The following is a 24,179-nucleotide window of genomic DNA, read 5'->3' on the forward strand; positions in this document are numbered from 1 at the left end:
CGCCATTTGCCAATTTTTTCTTAATAACAAAAATAGGAGTGTTCCGGGGGCTACTGGAGGGCTCAATATGTCCCAATTCTAGTCGTTCAAAGATTAACACTTTAGCTGCCAGTAATTTTTCTTTAGGCAGAGGCCATTGTTCTACCCACACTGGATTTTGAGATTTCCATGTAATGGGGTCAGCAGCAAAAACAATGGACTCCATGATAAATTTGGATAGCCCAATCCAGTACGTAACTGTCGAGGAGTTGGGCAAATTGACTCAATTATTCCTGTCTGTTGTTTACCTAATGCTTTCGATGGATCATAGCCCATTTGCACCATTTGAGAAGACACTTTATCATCAGGGCTGAAAAGTAACACTCCCATTTGAGGCAGCATGTCCCTCCCCCACAGGATAAAGGGGAGTGAAGGAATGACATAAGGTTGCAAAGGTCCACAGGTATCCTGAAATTGCCAGTCTAAAGTGTTTGCACTTTTAGCTACTCTGGGGGCTCTTCCTATCCCCACCAAGTCATTTTCAGTAGTATGTGTGGGCCAGGAGCTGGGCCAGTTTTTTCCTGAGCTGCAAGAAACATCCGCTTCTGTGTCAAATAACCTCACAATAGACTTGCCATTAGTCAGGATAGTTTTCATAGGACGTTTCTGAGTAATTTCTGTTAATCCTTTCTTTTGCCTTTCGCTCTGAGTAGTAGTGTGCCATATGGCAGCGTGGCAAGGCAAAAGTAAAAGCTGTGCTATTCTTTGTCCCTGATGGATTTGGAAAGTTTTAGTTGGGGGTGAAATCATTATCTGATTTTCTCCTGTATAATCTGAGTCAATTACGGCAGGGATAATTGTGAGACCTTGCATAGCTAAGGAACTTCTGCCTAATATAATTCCCATTAAACCTGCCAGTAATGGGCCTTTAACTCCTGTAGGGACTTTTATAGTGGGGCTATCTGGTGTTAATATTGTTGAGGTGATGGAACTGAGGTCTAGTCCTGCGCTGCCTGGGGTTGCTCTGATGAGTTCTGTGACGGGACGAAGGGAATGAATGGGTTCAGTGAGGCTGCCCCAATTGTCGCTGGGGCCTGAGGCTGGCCCCTCAATCCGTTTCCCGACTGCTGGTTAAGGCCCCAAAAGGCTCCTTTTCTATGGAATTGTGACCTTCATTCTTTTGCCCAATGATATCCTATTTGACAATGAGGACAAGGAGATTTGGGGACGGGAAAATTTTGCAAAGTGGAAACAGCTGGTGGGGCGGTCTTTGCCTGATAAGAGCTGATTTTTTTTTTTTTTTTTTGAGGACAGTTATGGAAGACATGTCCCTCTGGGCCACAGGAAAAACAGGCTTTGGGGAAGGTATCTCTACGTTGGTTACTGAAATTACTCTGCACTTGGTCATTTTTATTTGTAAAGAAGGATTGTACTGTCTGCTGATAAGAATTTCCTTTCATTGCTGCGGCTATGGCAACGCCCTGCATCATTGAGGGTCCTATGTCTTCACATTGCCTGATATAATCTTTTAGAGTTCCAGTTTTCTTTACAGGATGTAAAATAGCCTGGCAGGTAGAGTTAGCGTTTTCAAATGCCAGTTGTTTTGTCACTATATTAGCTGCCTCAGAATTAGAAATTACTCTGTTTACCGCCTCTGTGAGCCATGAGAGAAAATCCTCATATGGCTCTTCAGGTTTTTGTTTGATATTAGAGAAGGAGGAGGAGGTTGATTCATTTCCTTCAGGCAATGATCACCAAGTCGCAGTAGCGCAGGCGGCTACTTGTTGCAGGGTCATTTTATCTAGTTTCGTTTGTTCTGTAAGTAAGGCATATTCATTATTCCCTATCAATATATTTTTTACAATATGTTTTGGACCATACATTAGGACCATATATTTGGACCCTATATTAGGTTGCTACCAGCCTTTTTGGGGGCTAGGTCCTCATATTCAGTTCTCCAAAGTATGAATTGTGTTCCAGATAAGCAAGCTTTAACAACTGCCTTCCAATCATAGGGTGTCATCCAGCTGGCTGCTAAAATTTCTAATAATTGTAAAGTGTATGGGGCCATAGGCCCATACGAAGCACAGGCATGTTTTGATTCTTTGACCATTTTCATTTGAATGGGTTCCCATTGGATGGCTCCTGCCCTTTCCCCTTGCTTGCTATCAAATGTTACAGGAAAGCAAGCTTCCAGATGAGGATCAAAATCATCGTTAGGGCTACAAAGGACACTTCTCCTGGGAACTTCTAGTGGGGGCCCCTTTGCCCCTAGAGGGAGGGGGGGCAGAAGAGGGCCAAAATATGCCATAACTTTGTCTTTGTATTTCAAAGATCTTCAAACTGTCTGATGTTTAGATCTTATGGATGTATTAACTGAAGATATCTCCCTTAAGCTCCTAGGGGCATATGACTTAATAGGAGACGTTTCTCTTGAGCTCCTGAGAGCAGGCCTAATTGGGAAGTTTCTCTTGAATTTCTAGGAGCGGTTAGTCTGATAGGGGATGTTTCCCTTAAACTCCTTGGAGCATCTTTATTTAACAAAGGCCAATCCTCATTACAATGGTATTGAGTTACTTTTTCTTCGAAGTCTTCATCATCAAAAACCTGATCTTTTTTTCTCATCTCTATCTTCTGCCTTTTTCTGAGCAGTCATTGCAGCTAACATTTTGTTCAACTGCCGATGGCTAGGTATAGCCTCCTTTTCCTCACCCTCCTCTTTGATAGATACCTTTTCGTCTGCACTTTCCTCTTTAAGATGTGCTTTTTCAGATTCAGGGGCAGGGTCTAGAGCGTCCCTAATTATGTTCCATAAGGAAAAGGCCTCAGTAGGCACCTTTTCTGAGCCATGTTCAGCATGGTAAGTTTTTAATTGTTTCCCTATGCTCTCCCAAGTGTCTAAGTTAACAGTGCCCTCTTCTGGAAACCAAGGACATTGTTCTTGTACAAATGAAAAAAAAAAAAAAAAAAGAATATTGGATTTCTTAACTTTAATTCCTCATTTAGTTAGCAACTGCAAGATTACTCCTATAAAAAGCTGTCTTTCTTTTGATTCACTGTTACCCATGTCATAAAATTAAGCCTTATAGAAAAATCTGCCTCGTCAAGGGTTTTACTTTGGCTAGGTGGGTTTTCTTTTCAACCCAAAGAAAGCAGATTTCGTTCAACCTCTACAAAACCAGGTTTCTCTTAAACCCTTCAACACTTCCCACTCCTACTCACCCTGTCTATACTACAGGGGGGTCTTCAGCACCCTGAGTGGGGTCCTAGTCATCCCGAAAACTCAACACTGGGGGAGTAACCGAAAGTACTCCGGGGGGAGTGACTTAATCACTCCACGGGGAGCAACAGAGAGTGCTCTGGGGGGAGCATTTGCTCCGAAGAACCTGCCTTCGAATAGCCTGTTCCCAGTGCCACTAGCAGGGGTCCAGCCCTGGTGGATCCAGGGAAATTTGAAGGGTGAACGGCGTAGGTGAGGAAAGCTTATTTATTTAATTAGAAATATAAAAGAGATTAAGAAGGAACAGTATAGTAGGAAAATTTAGTGGAGAAAAGATGCTGAATAACTTGGTTTACAGGGAAACACAATAAAACTCTAGGACAAGAAGTTTGCAAGTATCCTTCAGAAATTAAAATGTTTTAGTGTTTAAATTAAAACTGCCCAAGGGTGTGTCAAGCCTGGAATGTTTTCAGATTGCATACTTCTGTTTCTGTTGTTGTTTGTTTATTTGCTTTAATTGGAAAGAGTTCCAGTGGGACTCTATCAGAGTGGTAAACATGCCAGAAAGCCAGCTATTTGCTTTTGCAAGATGAGGGAGGAAAAGGATCTTTTCATGGTTGCCCTTTGCCTATGGAGCTATCGGGCTAGCATAACAACAAAGATAGAATATTATTTAATCACATGACCGAAATGAGAGGCACTAAAGTTGCTTTTGCAGGTTAGAAGCCTTGCCTGTGGGAGCTCTGCCTTTCAGAAGGGCCAAGCTCAAAGCCACTTCTGCCCCTGCAAGGGGAAGGGGCAGTGGCTGTGACTGATATCCAAAAGCTCGTCCTAGGCAAGGATGGGGACTCCTCACTCTAGGTAGAGATCTGCTCCCAGCCCCCAGATCTGTGTTCCTGCCCAGGACGTTGGCTGAATTCTTCCCCAGAGGAGCAAGAGGGCGAGTCAGTTGTGTAACGACCAAGATAACCCCAGCCCCAGGCAGAAAAATCAGCCTGTCAGCACACTTTTCCTTTCACACTCCTTGGTTGTCATGGTCCCACAGTTAACTGAAACTTTCCCCTAGAGTAATCAAGAACTCCTGTCTTTTCTGGGTGATAGAAATCTAAAGATGACAGGCATGGAGTCATGCAGCAGAAACATGCTGGGCCCTAAAAGAGGTGTTAAGGGCTTCCTTGGTGACTCAGATAGTAAAGGATGTGCGTGCAGTCCTGGAGGCCCAGGTTTCTTTCCTGGGTCAGGAAGATCCCCTGGGGAAGGAAATAGCAACCCACTCCAGCATGCTTGCCTAGGAAATCCCATGGACAGAGGAGCCTGGCAGGCTACAGTCCATGAGGTTGGAAAAGAGTTGGACATGACTTAGTGACTTCACTTTCAGTCCTTTTTAAAAATGTGTGAACACAAGAGGATCCTCTCTGGGGATGCATGGTCATCTCTCCAGTTACTGGAGCCCCTGCAGTCAGAGCTGGCCTTCTTCCCCTCACAGATGAATATTCTTGTGGTCACCCCTTCTCCACTGCTCAATGATTCTGGCTCTAACTTGCATTCTGGCCAGCCCTGCTCACTGTCTGTCCTCGTTCACCAAAATTCTGCCTATTCCTGGGCATGTCTTGTCTAAAACAGTTCTCCTCCAAATTTGCCCTGTTACCTGTTGAAATCCTGCTGTCCACACTCATAGCCCATTTCCTCACAGTATATACACTCTGAAGGGCAGTGTTGTTCAAACTCTAGTCACTTGTATTTATTATTTTTGTCATTCCCAAGACCTGATCATGCAATTACTGCCATCATATATTTTTTATCTGAAGCAGCAGCTCTTTTGAAAAAGAAAAAAAGAATGATTTCAATTTTGGACATAAACTTGACTACCTGACAGTAGGTTAATACAGTATTTTTGCTCGGAATAAAAGATGCAATGTGGATAACTGCAGTCAAAACAAAAGCAACTCTTCTAAATTCTCCATAAATATCATTTTGCTGGGGATTGTTCTGTTCCTGGTGTGAGTTGCCTTGAGTTTAGGGGTCAAGGTGCCAGGACCATGCTGAGACTATTCTGGAAGGAATTAGAAGAGATGAAAACAATGCCCTTCTTTCTCGGTGATGAAGTGTTATTCAGTGCTTTGGGCATTGGGAGGCTGTCAATTTCCTTGGGGTACATGCTCTGTAGGTTTCCTGGCCAAGGAAAGCATTCCTGTTAATGTCCAGATGGACTTTGGTTAGTCCTTCTCAGTGCTTACTGGACTCTATCTTTGTAAAACAAGGTACTTTCAATGATTCTGTTCATCCACTGGGTCATCAGCTAGCAGGTGGGCAACTCCAGGCCAGGGGCTGGGTCAGTTGGCCTCAGAACCTCAGAGGTTTTGGCAAGTATCTCAAATGTGAACAAGCACCTGACCCAAGGAAGCTGATGTTTTAAGGTAGAACATGCTGCAGAAGTGGCCTAAGGATATAAAGTGAGAATGTTCTCATTCATGTGGAAGTCTTTGGCATGGCAGCCTGGGATGGTTACATAGAACTCAGTGGCACGGCGACCCTGCAGGTCCGTCTGAGTCCCGTCTACTTTCTGTTTTGTGTTTTCATGTATTGGCTTCAGTCGTAGTAACGCTCCACCATCCACAACAGCGGGCAGCCAGTCGCCCCGTGAAATGCTGGTCCTCACCCGTTCATCCTCCCAAAATCCCGCGGCTGGGGTCACGGCCAGCACCATCACCACCTGCACAGTCACGGCAGCCGCTGGTGCTTCCACCAGCACCATGGGAAGCCCGGTGAAAAGGCTGAGGCCACTTTTACCGAAGGAGACGGCCCTGGCCAAGCAGCAGGCTATGTGGAACCCATCAAGTAGGTTTCCAAAGCCCTCCTAAAAGTGGCATGTGCAGAATATAGCGGCAGCAGCAGCAGCCTCAGTCTTCCCAGGGGACAAGATATCGGAAGAGACAGGCTGTGAAAGGTGCCAAGCCTCCCTGCTCTGTTCTCCATGGTACCCTCCTCTTTTTTGCCACATGGTCAGAAGAAAAATAGTCCTTGTTTAATTTGCTTAGTTCCCCTTGTTTACATGTCCACTGTATCCTGGAGGCCTGACGCATTCCATTTGGCATTATGTTTAAAGATTATTTTGCAGCTTGCATTTTTTCTTTTTCATTTTCATTTGATATACAGTATATACACATCTTCTTAAAATGGGGTGAAATGGATGCCTAGACACATAAAAATCTGTTGTCTTTATTGACTCTCTGTTTCTTTCCGCACCCTTTCTCAGAGGTATTTTTAACCATGAGATCTTTTTCTAATTCATGTATGCATATATATTTATCTACCTGTGCATATATATACACACACACATATATATATACATGTATGCATATATATATACATAAATGACTTCATAAAGTTATTACTGTTTTTCTCTTTGAAAACGTAAAAATTGTAATATCCTTGCCTTTTATTCCCTTTGAAAACGTAAAAATTGTACTATCCTTGCCTTTTATTCCCCCCACCCATCAGCATGTTTTGGAAGTCAATCCATTTGAGTGCATATATAACTCTCTTTTTCTTTTGGACTGGTGTGTAATATTCCACAGTTTACTTAATAAAATATTTGCCTACAGATAGACATTTCGGTTGCTTCCAGTTTTTATCTGTTGTAAGCATTGCTACAATAAATATCTTTGTATAAGTATCTTTGTGCATGTTGACGAACCCCTGGGCATTATTTTTGAAAGAGTAGAGTGTGTGAAGTGGATGATAAAGGATACCTTAATACCAAGGGATTAGCACCTGCCACCCAGTACAAGAAGAGCCAGTGTCAAGAACCATTGCCAAAGTGACGAATGACAGCTCCCAGCTGGAGTTTCTTTGTGGGTGTACGAAAGCGGAACAAAGTGCTGATCTGATGGGGACTAGTTTGTCTGGCTCTCATGAGGACTGATATTGGTCTTGTTTCATGGGGAACCCTGCATTGAGATTCTTCATTATTGGGCTCTTGGATTGAAACTCTCACATACTGAGTGCACCATCAGGAGGAGAACTGGTAAGAGTTTCAGCACGTTGTGAAATGAAAGAGTAGCCAGATATGGAACTGGCTCCCAGTGAAACTCTTCAAACTTGGGGTGGAGGAAGACCCAAAGATTGAACACAGAGTATGGGAATACAGCCGGATTGATCCTGCTGTCCGCAGTTTTGCTATGACTGAACAGGGTCTGGGATCTTTCAGACTGGGATGGGCAGTTCCAGGCTCCTGAATTCATAACACTTAAGTATAATGAGCCTTCCAGGGGAACTCGGGAGCTGGCAAGAAGGAGCTCACTGATAGTATGGTTCCTAATTCCCAGGTTGTGCTGTTAAACATAAACAAAACTGTTCAAAACTAGTTGAGGTAGTTAGGATAGATCTTAATCTGCTATTTACTATCGCAGTAGGGCAAAATGTCCAGCATGAACTGACATCAACCCCAAATGTGTACACAGGGGACTGGGGTTTTAAAGGGAGAATCTGGGAATAGGCAGGGGGAATCATGGGAACTCTATAGAGTCACAAAGTGACACTTTTACACAAAGTGGGAAGGGGGTGTTGGTCCATGTGAAATATCTGGGTTTGGTAACTCTGGTACCTCTTAAAGGTAGGCTTCTGCCCTCCCATAGAGACTGGGCAATGGGCCCTATCCTTAAGTGTTGACTGGAGCAAATAGTCAGTTCTATTGGCAGCCTTGAGTTTTCTTAGGTGGGGACTTTAAAGGGGTAGGGAGGTCATCCTAAGAGGCAGCCTTGAGCTGTTGGAAACTTAAAGACCCAGGTGGAGGACTTACTGAGTAATGGCTCCGTGGAGCCTTGCTCAAATTTGGCCAATGTGACAACCTTTGTCCCTTGAAAACAGAGAAACTTGAAGAGTGTGGATTGGGCCCTGCTCCCACCATAACTTCCAGATGGGACAGCCTTCCCCAGGTGGTGGGTGACCAAGGAACTTTGCTTTTTCTGGTGACCAGCAGAAAGAGATCACACAGAACCCATTCACCTCCACAATCACCCTGGTGACCAGCACCTATTCCTCACCCCTGGTGACCAGCTCAGTATCCATGAGCACCCTTGCTTCTTCGGTCAGCCCACCCATCACTACTGCTTCAGCTGATGTCGCTGCAGACACTGCCAAGTACACTAGCAATGTGAGTGCCAGTGGTTGCATAGGGGAGGGCCAACCTTGGATCTTTCCAGGAATTAAAGGGGACCGGGGAGTGGTGGAATCCATCTCCAACTTGCCTGTTCTCTTGGCATGGTCCTTGTTAGGGATGTGGTGGGCAGGCTTACCTGCTCTATGTTCACTTGTGGGCACACTCTCCATTTAGGTTCTGTCTTCTGTCTTTTAAAATTTATTTTATTGAACTATAGGTGATGTACCATGTTGTATTAACTTTGACTATATAAGAAAATAATTCAGTTATATACACACATAGTTTTTCATATTCCTTTCCATTATGGTTTATCACAGGATATTGATTGTAGTTCCCTGTGCTATACAGAAGGACCTTGTTGTTTGTTTTATACATCATAGTTTGCATCTGCTACTCCCAGATTCCCAAAGTGTCCCATCCACCACCCCAGCCCTCCTCTCTACTTCTCTCTTATTTGCCAAGTGCTTTTATGCTCACTGTTTAATCTGGGCAAGTGAAGCTTGCAGATCTCCTTGCTGTCGGATGAGAGTGCTCTGCAGTGAGTTGCAGATTCAAGTCTGTAGAACCCAAGGAGTGAAAATCACCACCAGAATCGCAAGTCTCTGGGAAATCCCTTCTGCCTCCTACTGGGGCCTAGAACAGTAATTGCTACATAGTTGTAGAATGAAAGCAGGTTTTTGAATGAAAATCTAATGTCTTTTGCATGAAAGTCTAATATCTCATTGGGCTTCTTACCAGTAACATTCTTGTTTAATGTGCACAATTTTTTTTTATTTTTTTTATTTTTATTTTTATTTATTATTTTTATTTTTATTTTATTTTTTTTTTTAGTTTTTTATTTTTTAAATTTTAAAATCTTTAATTCTTACATGCATTCCCAAACATGAACCCCCCTCCCACCTCCCTCCCCATAACATCTTTCTGGGTCATCCCCATGCACCAGCCCCAAGCATGCTGCATCCTGCGTCAGACATAGACTGGCGATTCAATTCACATGATAGTATACATGTTAGAATGTCATTCTCCCAAATCATCCCACCCTCTCCCTCTCCCTCTGAGTCCAAAAGTCCGTTATACACATCTGTGTCTCTTTCCCTGTCTTGCATACAGGGTCGTCATTGCCATCTTCCTAAATTCCATATATATGTGTTAGTATACTGTATTGGTGTTTTTCTTTCTGGCTTACTTCACTCTGTATAATCGGCTCCAGTTTCATCCATCTCATCAGAACTGATTCAAATGAATTCTTTTTAACGGCTGAGTAATACTCCATTGTGTATATGTACCACAGCTTTCTTATCCATTCATCTGCTGATGGACATCTAGGTTGTTTCCATGTCCTGGCTATTATAAACAGTGCTGCGATGAACATTGGGGTACATGTGTCTCTTTCAATTCTGGTTTCCTCGGTGTGTATGCCCAGAAGTGGGATTGCTGGGTCATAAGGTAGTTCTATTTGCAATTTTTTAAGGAATCTCCACACTGTTCTCCATAGTGGCTGTACTAGTTTGCATTCCCACCAACAGTGTAGGAGGGTTCCCTTTTCTCCACACCCTCTCCAGCATTTATTGCTTGCAGATTTTTGGATCGCAGCCATTCTGACTGGTGTGAAGTGGTACCTCATTGTGTTTTTGATTTGCATTTCTCTAATAATGAGTGATGTTGAGCATCTTTTCATGTGTTTGTTAGCCATCCGTATGTCTTCTTTGGAGAAATGTCTATTTAGTTCTTTGGCCCATTTTTTGATTGGGTCGTTTATTTTTCTGGAATTGAGCTGCATAAGTTGCTTGTATATTTTTGAGATTAGTTGTTTGTCAGTTGCTTCATTTGCTATGATTTTCTCCCATTCAGAAGGCTGTCTTTTCACCTTGCTTATATTTTCCTTTGTTGTGCAGAAGCTTTTAATTTTAATTAGATCCCATTTGTTTATTTTTGCTTTTATTTCCAGTATTCTGGGAGGTGGATCATAGAGGATCCTGCTGTGATTTATGTCTGAGAGTGTTTTGCCTATGTTCTCCTCTAGGAGTTTTATAGTTTCTGATCTTACATTTAGATCTTTAATCCATTTTGAGTTTATTTTTGTGTGCGGTGTTAGAAAGTGATCTAGTTTCATTCTTTTACAAGTGGTTGACCAGTTTTCCCAGCACCACTTGTTAAAGAGATTGTCTTTACTCCATTGTATATTCTTGCCTCCTTTGTCAAAGATAAGGTGTCCATATGTGTGTGGATTTATCTCTGGGCTTTCTATTTTGTTCCATTGATCTATATGTCTGTCTTTGTGCCAGTACCATACTGTCTTGATGACTGTGGCTTTGTAGTAGAGCCTGAAGTCAGGCAAGTTGATTCCTCCAGTTCCATTCTTCTTTCTCAAGATTGCTTTGGCTATTCGAGGTTTTTTGTATTTCCATACAAATCTTGAAATTATTTGTTCTAGTTCTGTGAAAAATGTGGCTGGTAGCTTGATAGGGATTGCATTGAATTTGTAAATTGCTTTGGGTAGTATACTCATTTTCACTATATTGATTCTTCCAATCCATGAACATGGTATATTTCTCCATCTATTAGTGTCCTCTTTGATTTCTTTCATCAGTGTTTTATAGTTTTCTATATATAGGTCTTTAGTTTCTTTAGGTAGATATATTCCTAAGTATTTTATTCTTTTCATTGCAATGGTGAATGGAATTGTTTCCATTCACCATTGCAACGAAAAGAATAAAATACTTAGGAATATTTCTTCAATATCCGCAAATCAATCAATGTAATTCACCACATTAACAAATTGAAAAATAAAAACCATATGATTATCTCAATAGATGCAGAGAAGGCCTTTGACAAAATTCAACATCCATTTATGATAAAAACTCTCCAGAAAGCAGGAATAGAAGGAACATATCTCAACATAATAAAAGCTATCTATGACAAACCCACAGCAAACATTATCCTCAATGGTGAAAAATTGAAAGCATTTCCCCTAAAGTCAGGAACAAGACAAGGGTGTCCACTTTCACCGCTACTATTCAACATAGTTCTGGAAGTTTTGGCCACAGCAATCAGAGCAGAAAAAGAAGTAAAAGGAATCCAAATTGGAAAAGAAGAAGTAAAACTCTCACTGTTTGCAGATGACATGATCCTCTACATGGAAAACCCTAAAGACTCCACTAGAAAATTACCAGAGCTAATCAATGAATATAGTAAAGTTGCAGGATATAAAATCAACACACAGAAATCTCTTGCATTCCTATACACGAATAATGAGAAAGTAGAAAAAGAAATTAAGGAAACAATTCCATTCACCAATGTGCACAATTTTTAAAGTCTTTATTGAATTTGTTGTAATATTGCTTTATTTTCCTTCTTTGGAAACGTTTTTGTTTTTTGACTACAAGGCTTGTGGACTCTTATCTCCCTGACTAGGAAATCAAAGCTGTATCCCCCACATTGGAAGGCAAGGTCTCAACCACTGGAGTTTCACGGACGTCCTCACACCCATGTTATAGATGAGCACACTGAGATCTGGCCAGGTCAAACAGCTTTTCCAAGGTCACATAATCCGTGGATGTCTAATTGGCATTTGAATGGTAGCAGCCAGGATCTAGAATACCCTCTTGACCTGGCTTTGAGCTCACTTCTGAATTCACACCAGGCCTGCTGACCACAGCTCTTGGGTGTCCACAAACTGATTATTCTTACATGTGGCTTTTTAGAGCAACTCCTCTGAAGAGTCAGTGTGGCTGAAGAGATAAGTTCCAAGTCTTAGGGGTATGTCTCTTATTTAGTATTTCCATCCCCCATTTTGAATAAAAGAAGAATTTTTATCAAGTCTCTGAGTTTCAGAACAGGAAGGGTTCAACTATTAGGTGTGGTCGCATCCTCAAGGATTTTTACTTGCCTGTTCATCACCTTGAATTAGCATTGACTTCATATTTTAATTTATAGTGAATTCATACCTTAAGCGTGAAAATCACTTTATGTATGAAATAGAAAATTCTATATTTATTGTAGGAAAATCAATGCCAATTCTTTCCATTGTTAAATATACAGTATTCTGTACTTCATGAAGGAAAGTCAGCACACAGATTTTCAAATGAGATATCTGAAAAATTCCATATTTCATGTTACCTTGTTTATCCCCAATGCAATGTGAAATAGAAGAATGTCATATTTCATAGGAAAAAGCTCTGTGCCTAGATGTTCAAATGCCAAAGTACAGAAATCCAAATTTCAGGTAGGAAAATCAGTGCCCAGATTTTCATTCATTAAATGCAGACAACTGCAGATTTCATGTAGGAAAATCAAGACCCAGATTTTCCTAAATGAAATATAAAAGTTCATTATCTCATGGAATAAGTCTCTGCCAAGATTTTCTTATGTGAAATATAAGGAAATCCGTACTCAATAGAGGAAAATCACTGCCTCAAATTACATACATAAAATCACCAAAATGCCATATTTTTTGTACTAAAATCAGTGGCCTGGTGTTCATAAGCAAAATAAACAAAATTCCAGATTTCATGTGGAAGAGTCAGCACCCAGTTTTTCATATGTGAAGTACATAGAATTCCAACCTTCATGTAGGAAAATAACATGTGCATACATTTTTATATAAATATAAAGAATTTCATTTTAGTTTTGGAAGCTTTGTGGTGAGATTTTCACAGGTGAAATATAGAGAATTCCATATTTCATTCAAGAAAACTTAATGCGTGTATTCTTACGTGAAATAGAGTTCCGTGCTTCAAAAGAACACATTTGGGCACATGTCAAAATGTGACACAAATTCTCTGTGTAGAGAGAGATTTTCAGATGAAACATCTCTAAATACAGAGATGCTAAGAAGAGTGTCCCACTAAGAGCCATGGCTCACCAGTACCAGAGGAATTGAAGTCTGCCCACTTATTGTGCAGAGGCCCTTTCAAAGTAGTTCTGTTCTCATCCAGCCTCCAGGTGAGAACACACCCCAGCCTACCCCATCAGCCCAGGCCTGTAGGACAGGGAGGGGTGACAGGATCAACCGAAGACACCCTTTTAAGGAGTGATATTTCAAACTGGCAAACTCTGAATGTAGCAGCTGCTTATGCTACAGACCATCAGTTCCCCAAACCTTACAGAAAACAGCAAGCTGTGTTCATATTGCTGGTCTTGTCATGGAAAGAATGCTCCTTCACTTGAGAACAGAAAACCCTTTGTAGCCGGGTGTCTTGGGGCGTGTGTAGCCCCTCTTCTGTGTCTGGGAATCTGGCCCTCTCTGCCTCTGCTTCTTCGCATCCTCTGTGACTGCCCCTAGGTGCCTTTGGCCTGCCTCTCCTTTCTGCCTCTCCTTTCTGATACATGTTTACAGTTACACGCCTGTTTACATGTATGGCTTGCTCTGTGAGTGACATCCTTGGGCTTTTCTCCAGGGCATCAATGTTTCTGCTGCCCCAAGATCTCTGTACCTTACACAAGCTCTTTCATGTTTTCAGTGTCCATTCTTCCATCCCTCAGCCAAACCAGTTCAGAGAGTTCACACACTCATTTTGGCAAGCACACATGTGTGCATGTGCCTGTGTGTATGCACACACACACACACACACACACACACACACACACTCACAAAGAATTCTGAAAAGAAACCTGCAGACATGCAGAACTATTGGTTTACTTATTCAGTATAACGGACTTTGGTAAGCACCACTCTCTTTTTGGCCCCGGTTAATTTTTCACTCGCTAGTTGAGCAAGTCAGTGTCCTCTTCTACTTCTATGATATATTCTGGAAGGTGAATGGGATCTGCTCATGAGGGGGATGGACATGCAAGGATGTGGCAGGGTCGGAAGTCCTCACTGTGGACAGCTGAGTGACCTGTGCCTGTGTTCTCTACTTCTGTCGCCTTAGACTGGTTCACAGTGCCAATCAGGTTGGTGTGGTTCCATTCCCTGTGCTTTCCTTCCAGAAACACAACAGAAATGGCAAGGGACTTTGAACTTGAAATTGATCATGCACGCCTTTTCCCTGGGACAAGTATTCCTTAACAACTTTCTCTTTACAGAAAGGCAAGCCCCAATTCCTCTCATGTGTGTGATGATTTACTGACAATCATGAAGAAATTCTGTGTGGGTAATGTCAGTTTAACGATCAAGGCAAGAATACATGGGTAGGGGTAAAAGTCAATGTATTTCAGTCCTGCAGTAGTGTTTTTAGAACACTTAACAAGTCAACCCCAAATCTTTCCTGACAGATAAAATATTTCCTGACAGATGCATTCCAGCAACATCTTTGCCCTCTGTGATCCTAATTAATATTCTCACTTCAACGAGTGATATTCTTGCCCATCAGGCATTACTGTAAGTGTATGGGTATTCTTGTTTCCACATGTGGATCACTGTTAACTGTCCCTGTGATAAAGAATTTCTTGATGTGTACAAATATCATGGAAGTCTTTAAACAAGTCACAATTCAAGATGTTGGAAGCATTTGATCCAGGAATGAAGAATAGGTCAAATTCACATGCAGTCTAACAAAGATACACAAACTTAAAAAAAAGGAGTAAATATGAGCAATAGAATGCATATATGTTGAATAGGAACGTGCAAGACAGATACAGCAGCAGAGCTGTGCATAATGGCACAAGCATGGGTGCAACATGAAAGAAGACAGAAGGCACAGGCAGACTCACAGGAAGAAATATCAACTCACAATCATGGGCAAACACAATGGACACACCCAGTCTTCATTCTAAACATAGAAAAACATGAACACATCCAGGGCACAGGAAGCAAACGCAGCTCAGGCTGATTGAGCCAGAATGCTCATGCATTCATCACTAATCCACCAAATCTCACATGCATTGATATGCAGTGGAAGAAAACCTTACACAACACATCCGAGTGTGCAGTCAAATCTAATAGCACCTAGACTTTAGGGCCCAAGTGAAAGCCTTAAGGAGTCTGGGACACAAGTCATGGCAAGTTTCCAGAGAATGACTATCCAGTCAACCATCCACAGTTCGGATTTACTAACCGATCCATGATTATCTCTGCACTTCACTGCAGGACAGGTTAGAGCTAAAGTCACCCCTGGTCCTGAAGCACTGGTAGGAAATATTAGGCGCTGGGGGACACTGTCCTAAACTTTTCTTGTCTCTGTCTTCTTTGCAATGCTTAAAACTTCTGAATGTGGATAAATGCCATGCAGTCCCTAGAATGACCCAGTCTAAGGTCCCGAAATCCATGCCCCAATATGCTATCTCACACCTGCTGTAGAGTTACTACACCACTGTTTCTGCTTTGTTTTTGAACTAGCACTAAGAAAGACAGGTACCAGCCTGCCAGAGCCCCAAGGATTCTTTGAAGTTTACAGATTAAGAAAGTAAGAAGACATGTTTCCAGTGTCTCCTGGGCCGCTTGTTCAGAAATCACCCAGAGAAGGCCATGCCTTGCCTTCTAGAGCTGCAGATGCATCTCTGTAGGAGCAAAGCTGGGGTGTAGATATTCAAATGGAAAAGCTGGTCCTGAGCAGGAATCTCATTCAGGGCATCTTGAAGTGGACATCCATAAACCTGTGAACTTTGATGTTCAACATTTACCCTTTGCCCTTAGAAGAGATGCTGCTTCAGGGAGAAAAGCTGTAGAGTGAGAACTTCATGTGGCACAGAACTTCATGTGGGACATCACCCTCAGGCATGCCCATGTTGGAGCCATTCTATCTGGGATGAGAGGGCAACACTTGGGGTACAGATGTTGAACTCTCCCTACCCTACTTGTGCCAGTCTGTCCTTTGCCCAATCCAGACGTGGACACAATTCTGGAAAGCAGTCAGCTACTTCAGAAGGACCACCCTAAGTGCTGAGCAGTCCTTCAGTGAGCTCCATATGCTTCAGGTGTTCCCATTGGCCCTTGAACAGAGTAGCGACAAAGCCCTAGATGAAAGACAGGTCCGTTGTGGTTGAAAACATTCTGTGCTGAGCCATTCAGCAAGGAAGGGAAACTGTCACCAGAGGGCTCGTGAGAAAAATGTTATTTCTACACCTTGGCCTGATAGAGGCCCTTGGGCAAATAGCTTAAGCTTTCCTTGAAAAAGGAATATTTACCCGAGCCATGGCAGCAGCAGCATGGGACACAGAGCACATGGCTGGGTAGGTTGGCACTAACATCCTCACTCCCCTCACTTCTACCCCTGCACACTTTGTACCTAAACTGAGTTCCTGGAAAAAACAAGAGTTCACATGACCTCAAACATCTATGACGGGATTAGTTTTCCTTTATCTGACTCCTTGCAATTTATCTTTTCCCCTGGTCACTTTTACCAGAAACTAATATCCTCACTGCCTTCCCACCCCTCACTTTCTCCCTAGGCCACAGCCCCTCACCATATACTTTATACCTGATTCCCTAAGATGTTACCTGGAAACCTAGCTCTGGGAAGCAGACTCTCAGCAAAGCTGACTGTGCACTCATATACATGCTCATATACATATGGCCTTCTAGGTTCATAGTGAGTTGAATGTGAAGGCCTTTTCTTTGTCCTGTACTCTTAAAATGTCTGATGATATGCGACAGAGAAGCTACCTGGGGCACCACCTTCCAACAAAATTTTGTGTTCCACTGTTTCAATCTCTGGTCCTTGTTCACCAGACCCTCTCCATGAACATCCACATTTCTCTTGTAAAACTTCCATACACACAATTAATGGACCCTTCATCTTCTTTCTCCATCCTCCCCAACCCCCTCCCCATAGGAAGAACTGCGTCCCCGACACAACCCCAACATATGACTTAACCCCCTCTACAAATCTCCATGGATGGTAATTCACGCGCAGTAAACTGAGAATCCTACATGCAGCTGAAGTGTTTGTCCTGAAATCCTGCCCAAACAATGCGCAGACACAGGCAGTAGATGCTTTTTATTTATCCTTCACAATTATTTCAGGTTTATTTGTGTCTCCCGCTCAATCCATTTCAGCACCAGACCACTCTTCATCAATTTCCCATCCAAGAGAACTATGCTGGCCATTGATCTTCATGTGAAGCAGCTTCTTTGGTTTTCTATTTTAGGTAAATGAGGACACTCCATTGCAAGTTTCTCAAAATCTGGGGGGAGCGGGTTCCTTTCAAAACATAGGAGAAAGAAATATGTAAACCTATCCTCTCTTAAAACACTAAAGACACCTTGAATCTTTCAAGTCAGTTTCCAGGGAAGAGTGTCTGTGAACTTTTACATTTCCTCTAAGCACAGAGTAAAAAACACACACATCCCAGTCTTCACCATAGGACTATTTACAACAGCTAGGACATGGAAGCAACCTACATGTCCATGGGTACATGAAGGGATAAGGAAGTTGGAGTACAGATACACAATGGTGTGTTACTCAGCTCTAAAAAGGAACAAATCTAGGTCAGTTCTAATGAAATGGAATGAGTGTGGTGCCTATTACACTGAGTGTAGTAAGTCAGAAAGAGAAAAACAAACACTGTACGTTAACACAAATATATGGAGTTGAGGACCTTGTAAGTGATACCGAACATCCAACATGCAGGGCAGTAAGTAAGACAGAGACATATAAAGAACAGACTTTCAACTCAGTGGGAGACGGTGATGGTGGGTTAATATGAGAAAATAGCCCTAAAACTTTACATTAGCTTATGTAAAACAGATGACCAGTGCCAAGTTTGATGCATGAAGTAAGGCAACCAAAGTCATGCTGTGGGACAACCCAGAAAGACAGGTAGGGCAGGTCGGTGGGTGATGGGTTCAGCATTTGGGGGGACACATGTTGGCCAATGCAGAGCAAAACCTGTCATGGTATTGTAAAATAATTATCCTCCAGTTAAAATAAATAAAAGACTGTTCTCCATAATCCAGCACAGTGGTCAGTATTCTCAGAATGAGGGTGGCAGATGAAAAAGGTGTGAAAGAAATTTAAAACACATAACAAGTGTGATGATCAAAATGGAATCAAATGATGGGTCAGTGGGGGAACCGCCTTGCACAAAGGAGACTCACAGACCTTTTTGGAAAGTGGACTTCATGAGGAATAGCAGGTGGGTCCCAATTTAAGAGGAGCCTGAGGGTGGACTTGTTGGCCACGGAATGACAATTCAGAGATGTGCAGCTGACTTAAACTGGAGTGACTTTGGCCTGGCCAGGCCACTTCCTCTGCCTCAAGCTTCTCTAGTTAGAACCCCTTCTTCACTACAGTCCTGTCTCTTGGTGATTCCTTCATGCCCTGGTGTCACTGTGTATTCCACGGAGTCTCAGTTTCTCCACAAGTGAAATAAACGACCCAAGTTCCCGGACAACACATATGCCAGTGCTCAGACCCTGGGTGCCTCACCTCTTGTCCTTCCAGTACCTCTTGTGGTGGAGCCTTCCTCTTCACATAGTACTGCAAAGGATTGGGCCACAGATCCTTTATGATGATCTGCCAGGGAAATGAGCAAGGTCAGCACAGGGCTGGCCAGACCATGAGCCCTCCCATGTACCACCACCAACTCCCAACATTTATCACCAGTTCTGGCCCAGTGGCTACATGGGACCCCACCTCAGCAATCCAGTCAGACCCTGAGAAGTTGTGGTCAAAGAACCAGTTGAAGAAGTTAACGCTGCTGTCATGGTGCCTGCGGCTGTATGCCTTACGTTCAAACCCCTGGTACCACTGAACTGGAGTTGAACAAGATGCCTGATATCCTGCAGGAAAAGGCATATGGGAGAAAGATCTAAATCACTTTCCAATTCAACCTACACTTTTCTGCCCCCACCTCCCAAATCCAGGGAGCTGCTTCTTACCAGTGATGTTAATCAGATACTCCTTAACAATCACTTCATTCTGGAAATACCTATTCCTCCGAAAGGACAATGTGATCTTGCAGTGATGGGTGGGGTGCCTGAAATCCTCCACCTGCCAGGACAAAGTGTGGGGAGCTGGGGGTGGGGTAGGTGGGCAACCTCTTTACAGAAGAGCTGTCCTTCCACGTTTTAGGGATAAACCATGTCCCCGCCCAGTCACCTCCCCTCCACAATCATCAGTGTCCCCTGCCTGACCTTCAAGTTGGTCATGAAGTGAAGCATGTCCTCATCTTGTTTGCTCATCAAAATTGACATTTGGGGGTGGTTCATAAACTGCTTTAAGTCAAGGAGCCTCTAGATGCTAGAGGGAAAAGTGCTGGAAAAACAAAGCTAGCCTAAAGAGTAGAATGGCACTGTTTGACTTCAACTTGCTACTAGTTAACTCGTCACATTTCTGTTGACACAAACTGTATGAATGCTGAATAAGGTCCAAGGCTGTGCCTATGCATGCACTATCTGGAGGTTCTCTTCCTAACAGCATAAGCTTCATCGCAGCCCCTTGAAAGTTAGCTTACTTGTGCAAAACAAGCACTCCTAGCTAGAACAGGTATGACCACTTACTCATCACAACCTCACCCCCAAATTCACTCAGCTTTTCGGAGAACTGGATTCCAGACAAGCCTTTTCTCTGAAGAGTCCCTGGTGCTAATGACAATTCTGATTGAGACCTCTGCAAATAAAGCCCAAGTATAGGTTGTGCTAACCAGAACGCAAGGACATCACACCTACTTTCAGCAACAGATATGCAGGACGGTAACCAATACACATTATCCAAAAAAGTAAATTTTGTACCAGAAGTGCCAGATCTGTAAACTGCTCCTGCAGTAGCCCAGGTTAAAAAAATAAATAAATAAATTCACAAGCACCACACCAAGGGATACAACTTCGACCCAGAAGCCAGGGATTCCCTGGATGATGGCACTTCTGTGTTCTAGATGCACCCTCCGCCTCTGGCAGGTCTTATGTTTCAGGCGAGCATGCGCCCTTTGGGCTTTCTTATTCACGGGATCCAACTCCAGCTGCAGGGCCACCAGTGCCTCCAGCGCAAGCCGGTCACTCGGGTCTCCGGGCCTTGGATGTTTCTGGCCTTGCTCCTCCGAGGACACCTGTTTCTGCTCCTGGTACACGACCACCTCCGTGTCCTCCATGATGTCTTACACCAGCGAATCCTGTCTAATTCCTGCCTGATTCCCCCCACGTCTCCCTCCTCCAGGGCCGCACCTTCCTCCACCCAGAAAAGGGCGGCCTCCTTGCCTGGCACACCACCAAGGGCCTGCATCGCCTCTGCCGCCCCCACCAGGCTGGTAGGCCCCAGGGCCCCTCCCTCGTGAAGACCCAGGCTCACAACTAAGATCCGGGATCCTGGAGTGCTGCCGCCTTCCTCTGGCCCCGTCTCACTCTCCATGTTGTTCTCGCCGTAGCCCCAAGCTGCAAACAAGCTGGACACTAGACCACAGCAGACAGCCCGCACAGTCCGCCCACCCGCCGCAGTATACGTGGTACTTCAACGGGTTACTTGCCCACAGCCAACGAACAGGGAAAGGAAGAGACGCATGCGCAGAACCCTGTGCCGCCGCGCACGTCTAATATGGCGGCGGGAAGGGGTTGAACTCTCCACCCTGACCTCCAGACCTCATCACAGAACCAATCAAATGGAGCCTAAAGGCGTTAGCTCTTTGGACACGCCCTTTGGAATTCTGGGCCTTCTGGCAGCAGGTGAAGAGCGGCCACACCCGGTCCAGTGCAAACGGGGCGTGTCCTCGCAAGCCGTTTGCCTGCCTAACAATGTAGCAGTGCCTGAGGAGCGACTGGGAGAGCCAGGGCACCTGCCGCTGCAATCATCCTCAAGCTTGAAATTGCCCCTGGGGCAGTGGGCGACTCCGTGTGCTCAGGGATCCACACAGGTCAGACAGGTTTCCTGGGTACCCCTGGGGCAGTGGGCTACTCCGTGTGCTCAGGGATCCACACAGGTCAGACAGGTTTCCCGGGTACCTCAGGTCCAGAGTTGCTCACTTCCGATCCAAACTGCAAGCCACGGGTTGGGGGTGGGTGGAGTAGGACGGAAGCGGGCAGGGTTGGGGGGTTGGGAGGGGAGTGCACGGTGGAGGGGGTGGGGGAAGGTGGGCGGGTTGGGGGAGGGCTTATGCCAACCTCACGGATGTGCACATGCTTTAGAGTCATCCGTAAACTTGTGCCTTAGGCTTGAGCAGTGTCAAGAATGCAGCCATCCTCTGAGGAAGAAGCAGTGCACTTTCCTCGGCCAGCTGTCTGAGCCCCACAGTGCAACCCCTAGCCTAGCCCCCCTGGAGCCCCTGGCCTACTGTCTGTCAGCTCTTGGCATTTACCCCCGGCCTGCGGCTTAGAGGAGGCACCTGGCTAGTTAAGGATGTGCACCTGGGGATGCACTTCCCAGAGGAACAGAGGTATTCCTGTAAGTGTTTCAAGTGGCCCAAAGTGCCCCTCCTGAGCATTAGTTACTCTACCTCCAGACCCCATAGTTAAGGTGGGCACACTCAGGTTAAGTGCCTGGACAGTTTCCACTGCTCACACTCTGTCTCCTAGGATGTCTGGTGTTTCACACTGAGCACCTACCTTAGACCTGACACACTCACAGACCCACACACACAAACAGGTGATACAAGTACACACATACACACACACGTGCAACACACAGAGACACAAATGCTAACAGGTGTTTCAGAGACTGAAGAACCAGTGGTTCCTGAAATCTATGAAATGCATAGATTTCTTTATTTCTAACAGGAAAATGTTCGTTCTGGTCTTCAGATATGAAATATAGAGAAGTCCAACTTTCATGAAGGAGAAGAATGCCTAGATTTTGATACAGGAAATATAGAGAACTCCATATTTCATGGTGGACAGTCCTTGTTTTATACATTAGAAATACAAAGGATTAAGTATTTCACAAGGAAATGGTGGTGCCCAGAATTTTGTTTATGAAATAGAGATAATTTCAATTCCATATCGCTTCCCCAGATCTTAATTACACACTTCATGTCAGTAAAATTTCATTGATATTTTCATATAGGAAATGTATACAGTTTCAGAATTCAAGAAGGGAAGTATATGCTCAACTTTTCATATCTAAAATATATAGAATTCCCCATTCGTGTAGGAAAACATGTGCACAGGTGTACCTCTGGGAAACAGACAAGATTCCACATATGATGAAGAAAATTACACAAGTAGATTTTCAAATGTGAAATGCCAGTTTCCTATTTCAGGTAGAAACATCTGCACCCATTTTCTCACATGTGAAATAGAGAAAATTACATATTTTGTGTAGATAAATCATCATCCACGTTTTCATCTGCATGAAGCAGGGCATGCGAAGCAAGGAGTCTGGAACAACCCAGAAGAATAGCGTAGGAAGGGATGTGGGGGCGGCTCCAGGATGGGTGGGACACCTGTGCACTTATGGCTTATTAATGTTGATGCATGACAGAAACCATCACAATATTGTATTGTAATTAACCCCCAGTTAAATTTTTAAAACTAGTATGTTTTGAGAAAAGTAAAAGAAGAGAGGGACTCAACTGCTCTATGGTGGCATAAATGGGAAGGAAACCCAAAATTGACGGGACGTATGTATGGATGTGAGAGTTGGACTGTGAAGAAGGCTGAGCACCGATGAATTGATGCTTTTGAACTCTGGTGCTGGAGAAGACTCTTGAGAGTCCCTTGGACTGCAAGGAGATCCAACCAGTCCATTCTAAAGGAGATCAGACCTGGGATTTCTTTGGAAGGAATGATGCTAAAGCTGAAACTCCAGTACTTTGGCCACCTCATGCGAAGAGTTGACTCATTGGAAAAGACTCTGATGCTGGGAGGGATTGGGGGCAGGAGGAGAAGGGGACGACTGAGGATGAGAAGGCTGGATGGCATCCCTGACTCGAGAGACGTGAGTCTGAGTGACCTCCGGGAGTTGGTGATGGACAGGGAGGCCTGGCGTGCTGCAATTCATGGGGTCACAAAGAATCGGACACGACTGAGCATCTGAACTGAACTGAACTGATGTACACCTAAAATTGATTCAGTGTGACATACGTACAGCAGAAACTAAAGCAACACTGTTATGCATCTGTAGTCCAAATATAATTGTTAGAAACACTTTACATGTCAACTACAATTCCAGCAGTGAATAAATAAATGGTAGCCCCATATATGTCCTTGAGGGCATTATGCTAAGTTAAATAGTTCAGTTAGAGGCAGACAAAAGCCTTTACATCACATGACATTGTGAAGTTCATATCCCTGCGTTACAGAAACAGAGTACAATGTGGTCGTCAGGCTAGTGGAAATGGCCCATGATGGCCCAAGTTACCAACTTTTACTCACGGGTTCAATAAGCTCATCAAGGAAGATAGTGTAATAGAGGCAGGATGGAAAACAGCCCAAGACCATTAGGGAAGTTACAAAACCCAACACCACCAACAGAAAGCCTCTCAGCAGAATGTACTGAAAGATATATTACAGCCTTCCCACAGAGCCCTCCAGGCCCTTGGGCCTTGGGCTGGGTAATGAACTGTGGAGCTTGGACAAGCTTGAAGACAGGCTGTGTCCTGCAGAGTCCTGGAGCCCTTGCTGGATCCACTCACTGGCCTGGCCCAGGTTTCAAAACAATGGCCAACATGTCCCATCCCCACCTCTGTGTCTGAATGGTTGTGGCAGTCTCCATGGGTCACAGTGTACAGGACCCATCTCCCCATTTGGGTAGACTGAGGAGGCTGAGGGTCAGCTGCATGCTGGGTACCTGGTTCCCTCATTGAAGGTGGCTGGGCAGTGTGTGGGGGCCTTGGTAAGGGAAGGGCACAGAGAACTGAGATCTGCGTCTTCCAGCTGGGACTGGGCACTGCTGGAATTAACAAGATTGGGTGCTAGATGAATGTTCTCAGACAGGATAATCAGGGTATACAGGGACCCCCTCCTTGCAACCAGGACCTTGGAAGGTAAAAGTGAATCTTTGGAATCTCCTT

At 44.0% G+C, this 24,179-nt stretch overlaps 2 pseudogenes; one reads left to right on the forward strand and one right to left on the reverse strand.

Annotated features, from left to right (window-relative positions):
• LOC132658885 (MYND-type zinc finger-containing chromatin reader ZMYND8-like) overlaps positions 1-24,179 on the forward strand; it is a 64,426-nt pseudogene that overhangs the window by 23,017 nt on the left and 17,230 nt on the right.
• Positions 17,225-20,744, reverse strand: LOC132659065 (testis-specific Y-encoded protein 3-like; annotated as a pseudogene).

This window comes from Ovis aries, chromosome Y (assembly GCF_016772045.2).
Source record: "Ovis aries strain OAR_USU_Benz2616 breed Rambouillet chromosome Y, ARS-UI_Ramb_v3.0, whole genome shotgun sequence".
NCBI lineage: Eukaryota > Metazoa > Chordata > Mammalia > Artiodactyla > Bovidae > Ovis > Ovis aries.